Source organism: Orbicella franksi, chromosome 11 (genome assembly GCF_964199315.1).
Source record: "Orbicella franksi chromosome 11, jaOrbFran1.1, whole genome shotgun sequence".
NCBI classification, from domain to species: Eukaryota; Metazoa; Cnidaria; class Anthozoa; order Scleractinia; family Merulinidae; genus Orbicella; species Orbicella franksi.
The window spans coordinates 15,951,243-15,963,139 of record NC_138155.1 but is presented as its reverse complement, the minus strand read 5'-3'; the positions used below and the strand labels follow the sequence as shown (position 1 = coordinate 15,963,139).

Here is an 11,897-nt window from a genome sequence, read left to right as displayed (position 1 = left end):
GGCCTTCCTTCTAAGAGACTTAAAAGAGAGTCCAAGCAATTGGGCAAGGTTTGAGTTGTTTCTTTCGTCTACGACCACACCACAGGGAACGTACCGGTTCTCGTCCGATCACCGAAGTCAAGTCCTGTTGGGCGGCGTCAGTACCTGGCTGGGTGACCACCTGGGAATACGCCGTGTTGTAGACTTTTGGACCCATTTTGGGACTGGACTCTTCAGAGAAGATTTCCATACGCCTCCACATCATTGATCCCTCTGTTTTCAAAATGTTGTCTTTTTTTTTTTGAATTATTTTTCCAGCAAGTTGACAGCATATTAGAAGATTTTCTTGTTTGATTACAGCACTGCAACACTGAGCAGCACACTGGAGGCAATCTCTTGAATGTGGCTTTGATGACTGACCATTGGAGAATCGCCCTTTTGTGATTTGAAGTCTTAGCTGGCTTTGGAATCTCTGGGTTAAGTAGCCGAGACGTAATTGGAAATTCATCACAACAGCAATTAAAGGCCTTCCTTCTAAGAGACTTAAAAGAGAGTCCAAGCAATTGGGCAAGGTTTGAGTTGTTTCTTTCGTCTACGACCACACCACAGGGAACGTACCGGTTCTCGTCCGATCACCGAAGTCAAGTCCTGTTGGGCGGCGTCAGTACCTGGCTGGGTGACCACCTGGGAATACGCCGTGTTGTAGACTTTTGGACCCATTTTGGGACTGGACTCTTCAGAGAAGATTTCCATACGCCTCCACATCATTGATCCCTCTGTTTTCAAAATGTTGTCTTTTTTTTTTTGAATTATTTTTCCAGCAAGTTGACAGCATATTAGAAGATTTTCTTGTTTGATTACAGCACTGCAACACTGAGCAGCACACTGGAGGCAATCTCTTGAATGTGGCTTTGATGACTGACCATTGGAGAATCGCCCTTTTGTGATTTGAAGTCTTAGCTGGCTTTGGAATCTCTGGGTTAAGTAGCCGAGACGTAATTGGAAATTCATGACAACAGCAATTAAAGGCCTTCCTTCTAAGAGACTTAAAAGAGAGTCCAAGCAATTGGGCAAGGTTTGAGTTGTTTCTTTCGTCTACGACCACACCACAGGGAACGTACCGGTTCTCGTCCGATCACCGAAGTCAAGTCCTGTTGGGCGGCGTCAGTACCTGGCTGGGTGACCACCTGGGAATACGCCGTGTTGTAGACTTTTGGACCCATTTTGGGACTGGACTCTTCAGAGAAGATTTCCATACGCCTCCACATCATTGATCCCTCTGTTTTCAAAATGTTGTCTTTTTTTTTTTGAATTATTTTTCCAGCAAGTTGACAGCATATTAGAAGATTTTCTTGTTTGATTACAGCACTGCAACACTGAGCAGCACACTGGAGGCAATCTCTTGAATGTGGCTTTGATGACTGACCATTGGAGAATCGCCCTTTTGTGATTTGAAGTCTTAGCTGGCTTTGGAATCTCTGGGTTAAGTAGCCGAGACGTAATTGGAAATTCATCACAACAGCAATTAAAGGCCTTCCTTCTAAGAGACTTAAAAGAGAGTCCAAGCAATTGGGCAAGGTTTGAGTTGTTTCTTTCGTCTACGACCACACCACAGGGAACGTACCGGTTCTCGTCCGATCACCGAAGTCAAGTCCTGTTGGGCGGCGTCAGTACCTGGCTGGGTGACCACCTGGGAATACGCCGTGTTGTAGACTTTTGGACCCATTTTGGGACTGGACTCTTCAGAGAAGATTTCCATACGCCTCCACATCATTGATCCCTCTGTTTTCAAAATGTTGTCTTTTTTTTTTTTGAATTATTTTTCCAGCAAGTTGACAGCATATTAGAAGATTTTCTTGTTTGATTACAGCACTGCAACACTGAGCAGCACACTGGAGGCAATCTCTTGAATGTGGCTTTGATGACTGACCATTGGAGAATCGCCCTTTTGTGATTTGAAGTCTTAGCTGGCTTTGGAATCTCTGGGTTAAGTAGCCGAGACGTAATTGGAAATTCATGACAACAGCAATTAAAGGCCTTCCTTCTAAGAGACTTAAAAGAGAGTCCAAGCAATTGGGCAAGGTTTGAGTTGTTTCTTTCGTCTACGACCACACCACAGGGAACGTACCGGTTCTCGTCCGATCACCGAAGTCAAGTCCTGTTGGGCGGCGTCAGTACCTGGCTGGGTGACCACCTGGGAATACGCCGTGTTGTAGACTTTTGGACCCATTTTGGGACTGGACTCTTCAGAGAAGATTTCCATACGCCTCCACATCATTGATCCCTCTGTTTTCAAAATGTTGTCTTTTTTTTTTTTGAATTATTTTTCCAGCAAGTTGACAGCATATTAGAAGATTTTCTTGTTTGATTACAGCACTGCAACACTGAGCAGCACACTGGAGGCAATCTCTTGAATGTGGCTTTGATGACTGACCATTGGAGAATCGCCCTTTTGTGATTTGAAGTCTTAGCTGGCTTTGGAATCTCTGGGTTAAGTAGCCGAGACGTAATTGGAAATTCATCACAACAGCAATTAAAGGCCTTCCTTCTAAGAGACTTAAAAGAGAGTCCAAGCAATTGGGCAAGGTTTGAGTTGTTTCTTTCGTCTACGACCACACCACAGGGAACGTACCGGTTCTCGTCCGATCACCGAAGTCAAGTCCTGTTGGGCGGCGTCAGTACCTGGCTGGGTGACCACCTGGGAATACGCCGTGTTGTAGACTTTTGGACCCATTTTGGGACTGGACTCTTCAGAGAAGATTTCCATACGCCTCCACATCATTGATCCCTCTGTTTTCAAAATGTTGTCTTTTTTTTTTTGAATTATTTTTCCAGCAAGTTGACAGCATATTAGAAGATTTTCTTGTTTGATTACAGCACTGCAACACTGAGCAGCACACTGGAGGCAATCTCTTGAATGTGGCTTTGATGACTGACCATTGGAGAATCGCCCTTTTGTGATTTGAAGTCTTAGCTGGCTTTGGAATCTCTGGGTTAAGTAGCCGAGACGTAATTGGAAATTCATCACAACAGCAATTAAAGGCCTTCCTTCTAAGAGACTTAAAAGAGAGTCCAAGCAATTGGGCAAGGTTTGAGTTGTTTCTTTCGTCTACGACCACACCACAGGGAACGTACCGGTTCTCGTCCGATCACCGAAGTCAAGTCCTGTTGGGCGGCGTCAGTACCTGGCTGGGTGACCACCTGGGAATACGCCGTGTTGTAGACTTTTGGACCCATTTTGGGACTGGACTCTTCAGAGAAGATTTCCATACGCCTCCACATCATTGATCCCTCTGTTTTCAAAATGTTGTCTTTTTTTTTTTTGAATTATTTTTCCAGCAAGTTGACAGCATATTAGAAGATTTTCTTGTTTGATTACAGCACTGCAACACTGAGCAGCACACTGGAGGCAATCTCTTGAATGTGGCTTTGATGACTGACCATTGGAGAATCGCCCTTTTGTGATTTGAAGTCTTAGCTGGCTTTGGAATCTCTGGGTTAAGTAGCCGAGACGTAATTGGAAATTCATCACAACAGCAATTAAAGGCCTTCCTTCTAAGAGACTTAAAAGAGAGTCCAAGCAATTGGGCAAGGTTTGAGTTGTTTCTTTCGTCTACGACCACACCACAGGGAACGTACCGGTTCTCGTCCGATCACCGAAGTCAAGTCCTGTTGGGCGGCGTCAGTACCTGGCTGGGTGACCACCTGGGAATACGCCGTGTTGTAGACTTTTGGACCCATTTTGGGACTGGACTCTTCAGAGAAGATTTCCATACGCCTCCACATCATTGATCCCTCTGTTTTCAAAATGTTGTCTTTTTTTTTTTTGAATTATTTTTCCAGCAAGTTGACAGCATATTAGAAGATTTTCTTGTTTGATTACAGCACTGCAACACTGAGCAGCACACTGGAGGCAATCTCTTGAATGTGGCTTTGATGACTGACCATTGGAGAATCGCCCTTTTGTGATTTGAAGTCTTAGCTGGCTTTGGAATCTCTGGGTTAAGTAGCCGAGACGTAATTGGAAATTCATGACAACAGCAATTAAAGGCCTTCCTTCTAAGAGACTTAAAAGAGAGTCCAAGCAATTGGGCAAGGTTTGAGTTGTTTCTTTCGTCTACGACCACACCACAGGGAACGTACCGGTTCTCGTCCGATCACCGAAGTCAAGTCCTGTTGGGCGGCGTCAGTACCTGGCTGGGTGACCACCTGGGAATACGCCGTGTTGTAGACTTTTGGACCCATTTTGGGACTGGACTCTTCAGAGAAGATTTCCATACGCCTCCACATCATTGATCCCTCTGTTTTCAAAATGTTGTCTTTTTTTTTTTGAATTATTTTTCCAGCAAGTTGACAGCATATTAGAAGATTTTCTTGTTTGATTACAGCACTGCAACACTGAGCAGCACACTGGAGGCAATCTCTTGAATGTGGCTTTGATGACTGACCATTGGAGAATCGCCCTTTTGTGATTTGAAGTCTTAGCTGGCTTTGGAATCTCTGGGTTAAGTAGCCGAGACGTAATTGGAAATTCATGACAACAGCAATTAAAGGCCTTCCTTCTAAGAGACTTAAAAGAGAGTCCAAGCAATTGGGCAAGGTTTGAGTTGTTTCTTTCGTCTACGACCACACCACAGGGAACGTACCGGTTCTCGTCCGATCACCGAAGTCAAGTCCTGTTGGGCGGCGTCAGTACCTGGCTGGGTGACCACCTGGGAATACGCCGTGTTGTAGACTTTTGGACCCATTTTGGGACTGGACTCTTCAGAGAAGATTTCCATACGCCTCCACATCATTGATCCCTCTGTTTTCAAAATGTTGTCTTTTTTTTTTTTGAATTATTTTTCCAGCAAGTTGACAGCATATTAGAAGATTTTCTTGTTTGATTACAGCACTGCAACACTGAGCAGCACACTGGAGGCAATCTCTTGAATGTGGCTTTGATGACTGACCATTGGAGAATCGCCCTTTTGTGATTTGAAGTCTTAGCTGGCTTTGGAATCTCTGGGTTAAGTAGCCGAGACGTAATTGGAAATTCATGACAACAGCAATTAAAGGCCTTCCTTCTAAGAGACTTAAAAGAGAGTCCAAGCAATTGGGCAAGGTTTGAGTTGTTTCTTTCGTCTACGACCACACCACAGGGAACGTACCGGTTCTCGTCCGATCACCGAAGTCAAGTCCTGTTGGGCGGCGTCAGTACCTGGCTGGGTGACCACCTGGGAATACGCCGTGTTGTAGACTTTTGGACCCATTTTGGGACTGGACTCTTCAGAGAAGATTTCCATACGCCTCCACATCATTGATCCCTCTGTTTTCAAAATGTTGTCTTTTTTTTTTTGAATTATTTTTCCAGCAAGTTGACAGCATATTAGAAGATTTTCTTGTTTGATTACAGCACTGCAACACTGAGCAGCACACTGGAGGCAATCTCTTGAATGTGGCTTTGATGACTGACCATTGGAGAATCGCCCTTTTGTGATTTGAAGTCTTAGCTGGCTTTGGAATCTCTGGGTTAAGTAGCCGAGACGTAATTGGAAATTCATCACAACAGCAATTAAAGGCCTTCCTTCTAAGAGACTTAAAAGAGAGTCCAAGCAATTGGGCAAGGTTTGAGTTGTTTCTTTCGTCTACGACCACACCACAGGGAACGTACCGGTTCTCGTCCGATCACCGAAGTCAAGTCCTGTTGGGCGGCGTCAGTACCTGGCTGGGTGACCACCTGGGAATACGCCGTGTTGTAGACTTTTGGACCCATTTTGGGACTGGACTCTTCAGAGAAGATTTCCATACGCCTCCACATCATTGATCCCTCTGTTTTCAAAATGTTGTCTTTTTTTTTTGAATTATTTTTCCAGCAAGTTGACAGCATATTAGAAGATTTTCTTGTTTGATTACAGCACTGCAACACTGAGCAGCACACTGGAGGCAATCTCTTGAATGTGGCTTTGATGACTGACCATTGGAGAATCGCCCTTTTGTGATTTGAAGTCTTAGCTGGCTTTGGAATCTCTGGGTTAAGTAGCCGAGACGTAATTGGAAATTCATCACAACAGCAATTAAAGGCCTTCCTTCTAAGAGACTTAAAAGAGAGTCCAAGCAATTGGGCAAGGTTTGAGTTGTTTCTTTCGTCTACGACCACACCACAGGGAACGTACCGGTTCTCGTCCGATCACCGAAGTCAAGTCCTGTTGGGCGGCGTCAGTACCTGGCTGGGTGACCACCTGGGAATACGCCGTGTTGTAGACTTTTGGACCCATTTTGGGACTGGACTCTTCAGAGAAGATTTCCATACGCCTCCACATCATTGATCCCTCTGTTTTCAAAATGTTGTCTTTTTTTTTTTTGAATTATTTTTCCAGCAAGTTGACAGCATATTAGAAGATTTTCTTGTTTGATTACAGCACTGCAACACTGAGCAGCACACTGGAGGCAATCTCTTGAATGTGGCTTTGATGACTGACCATTGGAGAATCGCCCTTTTGTGATTTGAAGTCTTAGCTGGCTTTGCAATCTCTGGGTTAAGTAGCCGAGACGTAATTGGAAATTCATCACAACAGCAATTAAAGGCCTTCCTTCTAAGAGACTTAAAAGAGAGTCCAAGCAATTGGGCAAGGTTTGAGTTGTTTCTTTCGTCTACGACCACACCACAGGGAACGTACCGGTTCTCGTCCGATCACCGAAGTCAAGTCCTGTTGGGCGGCGTCAGTACCTGGCTGGGTGACCACCTGGGAATACGCCGTGTTGTAGACTTTTGGACCCATTTTGGGACTGGACTCTTCAGAGAAGATTTCCATACGCCTCCACATCATTGATCCCTCTGTTTTCAAAATGTTGTCTTTTTTTTTTTGAATTATTTTTCCAGCAAGTTGACAGCATATTAGAAGATTTTCTTGTTTGATTACAGCACTGCAACACTGAGCAGCACACTGGAGGCAATCTCTTGAATGTGGCTTTGATGACTGACCATTGGAGAATCGCCCTTTTGTGATTTGAAGTCTTAGCTGGCTTTGGAATCTCTGGGTTAAGTAGCCGAGACGTAATTGGAAATTCATGACAACAGCAATTAAAGGCCTTCCTTCTAAGAGACTTAAAAGAGAGTCCAAGCAATTGGGCAAGGTTTGAGTTGTTTCTTTCGTCTACGACCACACCACAGGGAACGTACCGGTTCTCGTCCGATCACCGAAGTCAAGTCCTGTTGGGCGGCGTCAGTACCTGGCTGGGTGACCACCTGGGAATACGCCGTGTTGTAGACTTTTGGACCCATTTTGGGACTGGACTCTTCAGAGAAGATTTCCATACGCCTCCACATCATTGATCCCTCTGTTTTCAAAATGTTGTCTTTTTTTTTTTGAATTATTTTTCCAGCAAGTTGACAGCATATTAGAAGATTTTCTTGTTTGATTACAGCACTGCAACACTGAGCAGCACACTGGAGGCAATCTCTTGAATGTGGCTTTGATGACTGACCATTGGAGAATCGCCCTTTTGTGATTTGAAGTCTTAGCTGGCTTTGGAATCTCTGGGTTAAGTAGCCGAGACGTAATTGGAAATTCATCACAACAGCAATTAAAGGCCTTCCTTCTAAGAGACTTAAAAGAGAGTCCAAGCAATTGGGCAAGGTTTGAGTTGTTTCTTTCGTCTACGACCACACCACAGGGAACGTACCGGTTCTCGTCCGATCACCGAAGTCAAGTCCTGTTGGGCGGCGTCAGTACCTGGCTGGGTGACCACCTGGGAATACGCCGTGTTGTAGACTTTTGGACCCATTTTGGGACTGGACTCTTCAGAGAAGATTTCCATACGCCTCCACATCATTGATCCCTCTGTTTTCAAAATGTTGTCTTTTTTTTTTTTGAATTATTTTTCCAGCAAGTTGACAGCATATTAGAAGATTTTCTTGTTTGATTACAGCACTGCAACACTGAGCAGCACACTGGAGGCAATCTCTTGAATGTGGCTTTGATGACTGACCATTGGAGAATCGCCCTTTTGTGATTTGAAGTCTTAGCTGGCTTTGGAATCTCTGGGTTAAGTAGCCGAGACGTAATTGGAAATTCATGACAACAGCAATTAAAGGCCTTCCTTCTAAGAGACTTAAAAGAGAGTCCAAGCAATTGGGCAAGGTTTGAGTTGTTTCTTTCGTCTACGACCACACCACAGGGAACGTACCGGTTCTCGTCCGATCACCGAAGTCAAGTCCTGTTGGGCGGCGTCAGTACCTGGCTGGGTGACCACCTGGGAATACGCCGTGTTGTAGACTTTTGGACCCATTTTGGGACTGGACTCTTCAGAGAAGATTTCCATACGCCTCCACATCATTGATCCCTCTGTTTTCAAAATGTTGTCTTTTTTTTTTTGAATTATTTTTCCAGCAAGTTGACAGCATATTAGAAGATTTTCTTGTTTGATTACAGCACTGCAACACTGAGCAGCACACTGGAGGCAATCTCTTGAATGTGGCTTTGATGACTGACCATTGGAGAATCGCCCTTTTGTGATTTGAAGTCTTAGCTGGCTTTGGAATCTCTGGGTTAAGTAGCCGAGACGTAATTGGAAATTCATGACAACAGCAATTAAAGGCCTTCCTTCTAAGAGACTTAAAAGAGAGTCCAAGCAATTGGGCAAGGTTTGAGTTGTTTCTTTCGTCTACGACCACACCACAGGGAACGTACCGGTTCTCGTCCGATCACCGAAGTCAAGTCCTGTTGGGCGGCGTCAGTACCTGGCTGGGTGACCACCTGGGAATACGCCGTGTTGTAGACTTTTGGACCCATTTTGGGACTGGACTCTTCAGAGAAGATTTCCATACGCCTCCACATCATTGATCCCTCTGTTTTCAAAATGTTGTCTTTTTTTTTTTTGAATTATTTTTCCAGCAAGTTGACAGCATATTAGAAGATTTTCTTGTTTGATTACAGCACTGCAACACTGAGCAGCACACTGGAGGCAATCTCTTGAATGTGGCTTTGATGACTGACCATTGGAGAATCGCCCTTTTGTGATTTGAAGTCTTAGCTGGCTTTGGAATCTCTGGGTTAAGTAGCCGAGACGTAATTGGAAATTCATCACAACAGCAATTAAAGGCCTTCCTTCTAAGAGACTTAAAAGAGAGTCCAAGCAATTGGGCAAGGTTTGAGTTGTTTCTTTCGTCTACGACCACACCACAGGGAACGTACCGGTTCTCGTCCGATCACCGAAGTCAAGTCCTGTTGGGCGGCGTCAGTACCTGGCTGGGTGACCACCTGGGAATACGCCGTGTTGTAGACTTTTGGACCCATTTTGGGACTGGACTCTTCAGAGAAGATTTCCATACGCCTCCACATCATTGATCCCTCTGTTTTCAAAATGTTGTCTTTTTTTTTTTTGAATTATTTTTCCAGCAAGTTGACAGCATATTAGAAGATTTTCTTGTTTGATTACAGCACTGCAACACTGAGCAGCACACTGGAGGCAATCTCTTGAATGTGGCTTTGATGACTGACCATTGGAGAATCGCCCTTTTGTGATTTGAAGTCTTAGCTGGCTTTGGAATCTCTGGGTTAAGTAGCCGAGACGTAATTGGAAATTCATGACAACAGCAATTAAAGGCCTTCCTTCTAAGAGACTTAAAAGAGAGTCCAAGCAATTGGGCAAGGTTTGAGTTGTTTCTTTCGTCTACGACCACACCACAGGGAACGTACCGGTTCTCGTCCGATCACCGAAGTCAAGTCCTGTTGGGCGGCGTCAGTACCTGGCTGGGTGACCACCTGGGAATACGCCGTGTTGTAGACTTTTGGACCCATTTTGGGACTGGACTCTTCAGAGAAGATTTCCATACGCCTCCACATCATTGATCCCTCTGTTTTCAAAATGTTGTCTTTTTTTTTTTTGAATTATTTTTCCAGCAAGTTGACAGCATATTAGAAGATTTTCTTGTTTGATTACAGCACTGCAACACTGAGCAGCACACTGGAGGCAATCTCTTGAATGTGGCTTTGATGACTGACCATTGGAGAATCGCCCTTTTGTGATTTGAAGTCTTAGCTGGCTTTGGAATCTCTGGGTTAAGTAGCCGAGACGTAATTGGAAATTCATGACAACAGCAATTAAAGGCCTTCCTTCTAAGAGACTTAAAAGAGAGTCCAAGCAATTGGGCAAGGTTTGAGTTGTTTCTTTCGTCTACGACCACACCACAGGGAACGTACCGGTTCTCGTCCGATCACCGAAGTCAAGTCCTGTTGGGCGGCGTCAGTACCTGGCTGGGTGACCACCTGGGAATACGCCGTGTTGTAGACTTTTGGACCCATTTTGGGACTGGACTCTTCAGAGAAGATTTCCATACGCCTCCACATCATTGATCCCTCTGTTTTCAAAATGTTGTCTTTTTTTTTTTGAATTATTTTTCCAGCAAGTTGACAGCATATTAGAAGATTTTCTTGTTTGATTACAGCACTGCAACACTGAGCAGCACACTGGAGGCAATCTCTTGAATGTGGCTTTGATGACTGACCATTGGAGAATCGCCCTTTTGTGATTTGAAGTCTTAGCTGGCTTTGGAATCTCTGGGTTAAGTAGCCGAGACGTAATTGGAAATTCATGACAACAGCAATTAAAGGCCTTCCTTCTAAGAGACTTAAAAGAGAGTCCAAGCAATTGGGCAAGGTTTGAGTTGTTTCTTTCGTCTACGACCACACCACAGGGAACGTACCGGTTCTCGTCCGATCACCGAAGTCAAGTCCTGTTGGGCGGCGTCAGTACCTGGCTGGGTGACCACCTGGGAATACGCCGTGTTGTAGACTTTTGGACCCATTTTGGGACTGGACTCTTCAGAGAAGATTTCCATACGCCTCCACATCATTGATCCCTCTGTTTTCAAAATGTTGTCTTTTTTTTTTTGAATTATTTTTCCAGCAAGTTGACAGCATATTAGAAGATTTTCTTGTTTGATTACAGCACTGCAACACTGAGCAGCACACTGGAGGCAATCTCTTGAATGTGGCTTTGATGACTGACCATTGGAGAATCGCCCTTTTGTGATTTGAAGTCTTAGCTGGCTTTGGAATCTCTGGGTTAAGTAGCCGAGACGTAATTGGAAATTCATGACAACAGCAATTAAAGGCCTTCCTTCTAAGAGACTTAAAAGAGAGTCCAAGCAATTGGGCAAGGTTTGAGTTGTTTCTTTCGTCTACGACCACACCACAGGGAACGTACCGGTTCTCGTCCGATCACCGAAGTCAAGTCCTGTTGGGCGGCGTCAGTACCTGGCTGGGTGACCACCTGGGAATACGCCGTGTTGTAGACTTTTGGACCCATTTTGGGACTGGACTCTTCAGAGAAGATTTCCATACGCCTCCACATCATTGATCCCTCTGTTTTCAAAATGTTGTCTTTTTTTTTTTTGAATTATTTTTCCAGCAAGTTGACAGCATATTAGAAGATTTTCTTGTTTGATTACAGCACTGCAACACTGAGCAGCACACTGGAGGCAATCTCTTGAATGTGGCTTTGATGACTGACCATTGGAGAATCGCCCTTTTGTGATTTGAAGTCTTAGCTGGCTTTGGAATCTCTGGGTTAAGTAGCCGAGACGTAATTGGAAATTCATCACAACAGCAATTAAAGGCCTTCCTTCTAAGAGACTTAAAAGAGAGTCCAAGCAATTGGGCAAGGTTTGAGTTGTTTCTTTCGTCTACGACCACACCACAGGGAACGTACCGGTTCTCGTCCGATCACCGAAGTCAAGTCCTGTTGGGCGGCGTCAGTACCTGGCTGGGTGACCACCTGGGAATACGCCGTGTTGTAGACTTTTGGACCCATTTTGGGACTGGACTCTTCAGAGAAGATTTCCATACGCCTCCACATCATTGATCCCTCTGTTTTCAAAATGTTGTCTTTTTTTTTGAATTATTTTTCCAGCAAGTTGACAGCATATTAGAAGA

The 11,897-nt window shown here is 44.5% G+C and overlaps 24 non-coding genes across 24 annotated transcripts; all 24 read left to right on the top strand.

Moving 5' to 3' along the window:
* Positions 1-66: 66 nt before the first annotated feature.
* LOC145461124 (5S ribosomal RNA) lies at positions 67-185 on the top strand. The gene has a single exon (XR_014040276.1). It is a non-coding gene; the product is annotated as a 5S ribosomal RNA (ribosomal RNA).
* A 384-nt stretch (positions 186-569) lies between these two features.
* On the top strand, positions 570-688 carry LOC145461123 (5S ribosomal RNA). The gene has a single exon (XR_014040275.1). It is a non-coding gene; the product is annotated as a 5S ribosomal RNA (ribosomal RNA).
* Positions 689-1,072: 384 nt separating this feature from the next.
* On the top strand, positions 1,073-1,191 carry LOC145461121 (5S ribosomal RNA). Its single transcript, XR_014040273.1, has one exon. It is a non-coding gene; the product is annotated as a 5S ribosomal RNA (ribosomal RNA).
* A 384-nt stretch (positions 1,192-1,575) lies between these two features.
* LOC145461120 (5S ribosomal RNA) lies at positions 1,576-1,694 on the top strand. The gene has a single exon (XR_014040272.1). It is a non-coding gene; the product is annotated as a 5S ribosomal RNA (ribosomal RNA).
* Positions 1,695-2,079: 385 nt separating this feature from the next.
* On the top strand, positions 2,080-2,198 carry LOC145461119 (5S ribosomal RNA). Its single transcript, XR_014040271.1, has one exon. It is a non-coding gene; the product is annotated as a 5S ribosomal RNA (ribosomal RNA).
* Positions 2,199-2,583: 385 nt separating this feature from the next.
* Positions 2,584-2,702, top strand: LOC145461118 (5S ribosomal RNA). The gene has a single exon (XR_014040270.1). It is a non-coding gene; the product is annotated as a 5S ribosomal RNA (ribosomal RNA).
* A 384-nt stretch (positions 2,703-3,086) lies between these two features.
* Positions 3,087-3,205, top strand: LOC145461117 (5S ribosomal RNA). Its single transcript, XR_014040269.1, has one exon. It is a non-coding gene; the product is annotated as a 5S ribosomal RNA (ribosomal RNA).
* A 385-nt stretch (positions 3,206-3,590) lies between these two features.
* On the top strand, positions 3,591-3,709 carry LOC145461115 (5S ribosomal RNA). The gene has a single exon (XR_014040267.1). It is a non-coding gene; the product is annotated as a 5S ribosomal RNA (ribosomal RNA).
* Positions 3,710-4,094: 385 nt separating this feature from the next.
* LOC145461114 (5S ribosomal RNA) lies at positions 4,095-4,213 on the top strand. Its single transcript, XR_014040266.1, has one exon. It is a non-coding gene; the product is annotated as a 5S ribosomal RNA (ribosomal RNA).
* Positions 4,214-4,597: 384 nt separating this feature from the next.
* Positions 4,598-4,716, top strand: LOC145461113 (5S ribosomal RNA). The gene has a single exon (XR_014040265.1). It is a non-coding gene; the product is annotated as a 5S ribosomal RNA (ribosomal RNA).
* A 385-nt stretch (positions 4,717-5,101) lies between these two features.
* Positions 5,102-5,220, top strand: LOC145461112 (5S ribosomal RNA). Its single transcript, XR_014040264.1, has one exon. It is a non-coding gene; the product is annotated as a 5S ribosomal RNA (ribosomal RNA).
* Positions 5,221-5,604: 384 nt separating this feature from the next.
* On the top strand, positions 5,605-5,723 carry LOC145461111 (5S ribosomal RNA). The gene has a single exon (XR_014040263.1). It is a non-coding gene; the product is annotated as a 5S ribosomal RNA (ribosomal RNA).
* Positions 5,724-6,106: 383 nt separating this feature from the next.
* LOC145461110 (5S ribosomal RNA) lies at positions 6,107-6,225 on the top strand. Its single transcript, XR_014040262.1, has one exon. It is a non-coding gene; the product is annotated as a 5S ribosomal RNA (ribosomal RNA).
* Positions 6,226-6,610: 385 nt separating this feature from the next.
* On the top strand, positions 6,611-6,729 carry LOC145461108 (5S ribosomal RNA). Its single transcript, XR_014040261.1, has one exon. It is a non-coding gene; the product is annotated as a 5S ribosomal RNA (ribosomal RNA).
* A 384-nt stretch (positions 6,730-7,113) lies between these two features.
* On the top strand, positions 7,114-7,232 carry LOC145461107 (5S ribosomal RNA). The gene has a single exon (XR_014040260.1). It is a non-coding gene; the product is annotated as a 5S ribosomal RNA (ribosomal RNA).
* Positions 7,233-7,616: 384 nt separating this feature from the next.
* On the top strand, positions 7,617-7,735 carry LOC145461106 (5S ribosomal RNA). Its single transcript, XR_014040259.1, has one exon. It is a non-coding gene; the product is annotated as a 5S ribosomal RNA (ribosomal RNA).
* Positions 7,736-8,120: 385 nt separating this feature from the next.
* Positions 8,121-8,239, top strand: LOC145461105 (5S ribosomal RNA). The gene has a single exon (XR_014040258.1). It is a non-coding gene; the product is annotated as a 5S ribosomal RNA (ribosomal RNA).
* Positions 8,240-8,623: 384 nt separating this feature from the next.
* Positions 8,624-8,742, top strand: LOC145461103 (5S ribosomal RNA). The gene has a single exon (XR_014040256.1). It is a non-coding gene; the product is annotated as a 5S ribosomal RNA (ribosomal RNA).
* A 385-nt stretch (positions 8,743-9,127) lies between these two features.
* Positions 9,128-9,246, top strand: LOC145461102 (5S ribosomal RNA). Its single transcript, XR_014040255.1, has one exon. It is a non-coding gene; the product is annotated as a 5S ribosomal RNA (ribosomal RNA).
* Positions 9,247-9,631: 385 nt separating this feature from the next.
* LOC145461101 (5S ribosomal RNA) lies at positions 9,632-9,750 on the top strand. Its single transcript, XR_014040254.1, has one exon. It is a non-coding gene; the product is annotated as a 5S ribosomal RNA (ribosomal RNA).
* A 385-nt stretch (positions 9,751-10,135) lies between these two features.
* LOC145461100 (5S ribosomal RNA) lies at positions 10,136-10,254 on the top strand. Its single transcript, XR_014040253.1, has one exon. It is a non-coding gene; the product is annotated as a 5S ribosomal RNA (ribosomal RNA).
* Positions 10,255-10,638: 384 nt separating this feature from the next.
* Positions 10,639-10,757, top strand: LOC145461099 (5S ribosomal RNA). Its single transcript, XR_014040252.1, has one exon. It is a non-coding gene; the product is annotated as a 5S ribosomal RNA (ribosomal RNA).
* Positions 10,758-11,141: 384 nt separating this feature from the next.
* On the top strand, positions 11,142-11,260 carry LOC145461098 (5S ribosomal RNA). Its single transcript, XR_014040251.1, has one exon. It is a non-coding gene; the product is annotated as a 5S ribosomal RNA (ribosomal RNA).
* A 385-nt stretch (positions 11,261-11,645) lies between these two features.
* On the top strand, positions 11,646-11,764 carry LOC145461097 (5S ribosomal RNA). The gene has a single exon (XR_014040250.1). It is a non-coding gene; the product is annotated as a 5S ribosomal RNA (ribosomal RNA).
* The last annotated feature ends 133 nt before the right edge of the window (positions 11,765-11,897 follow it).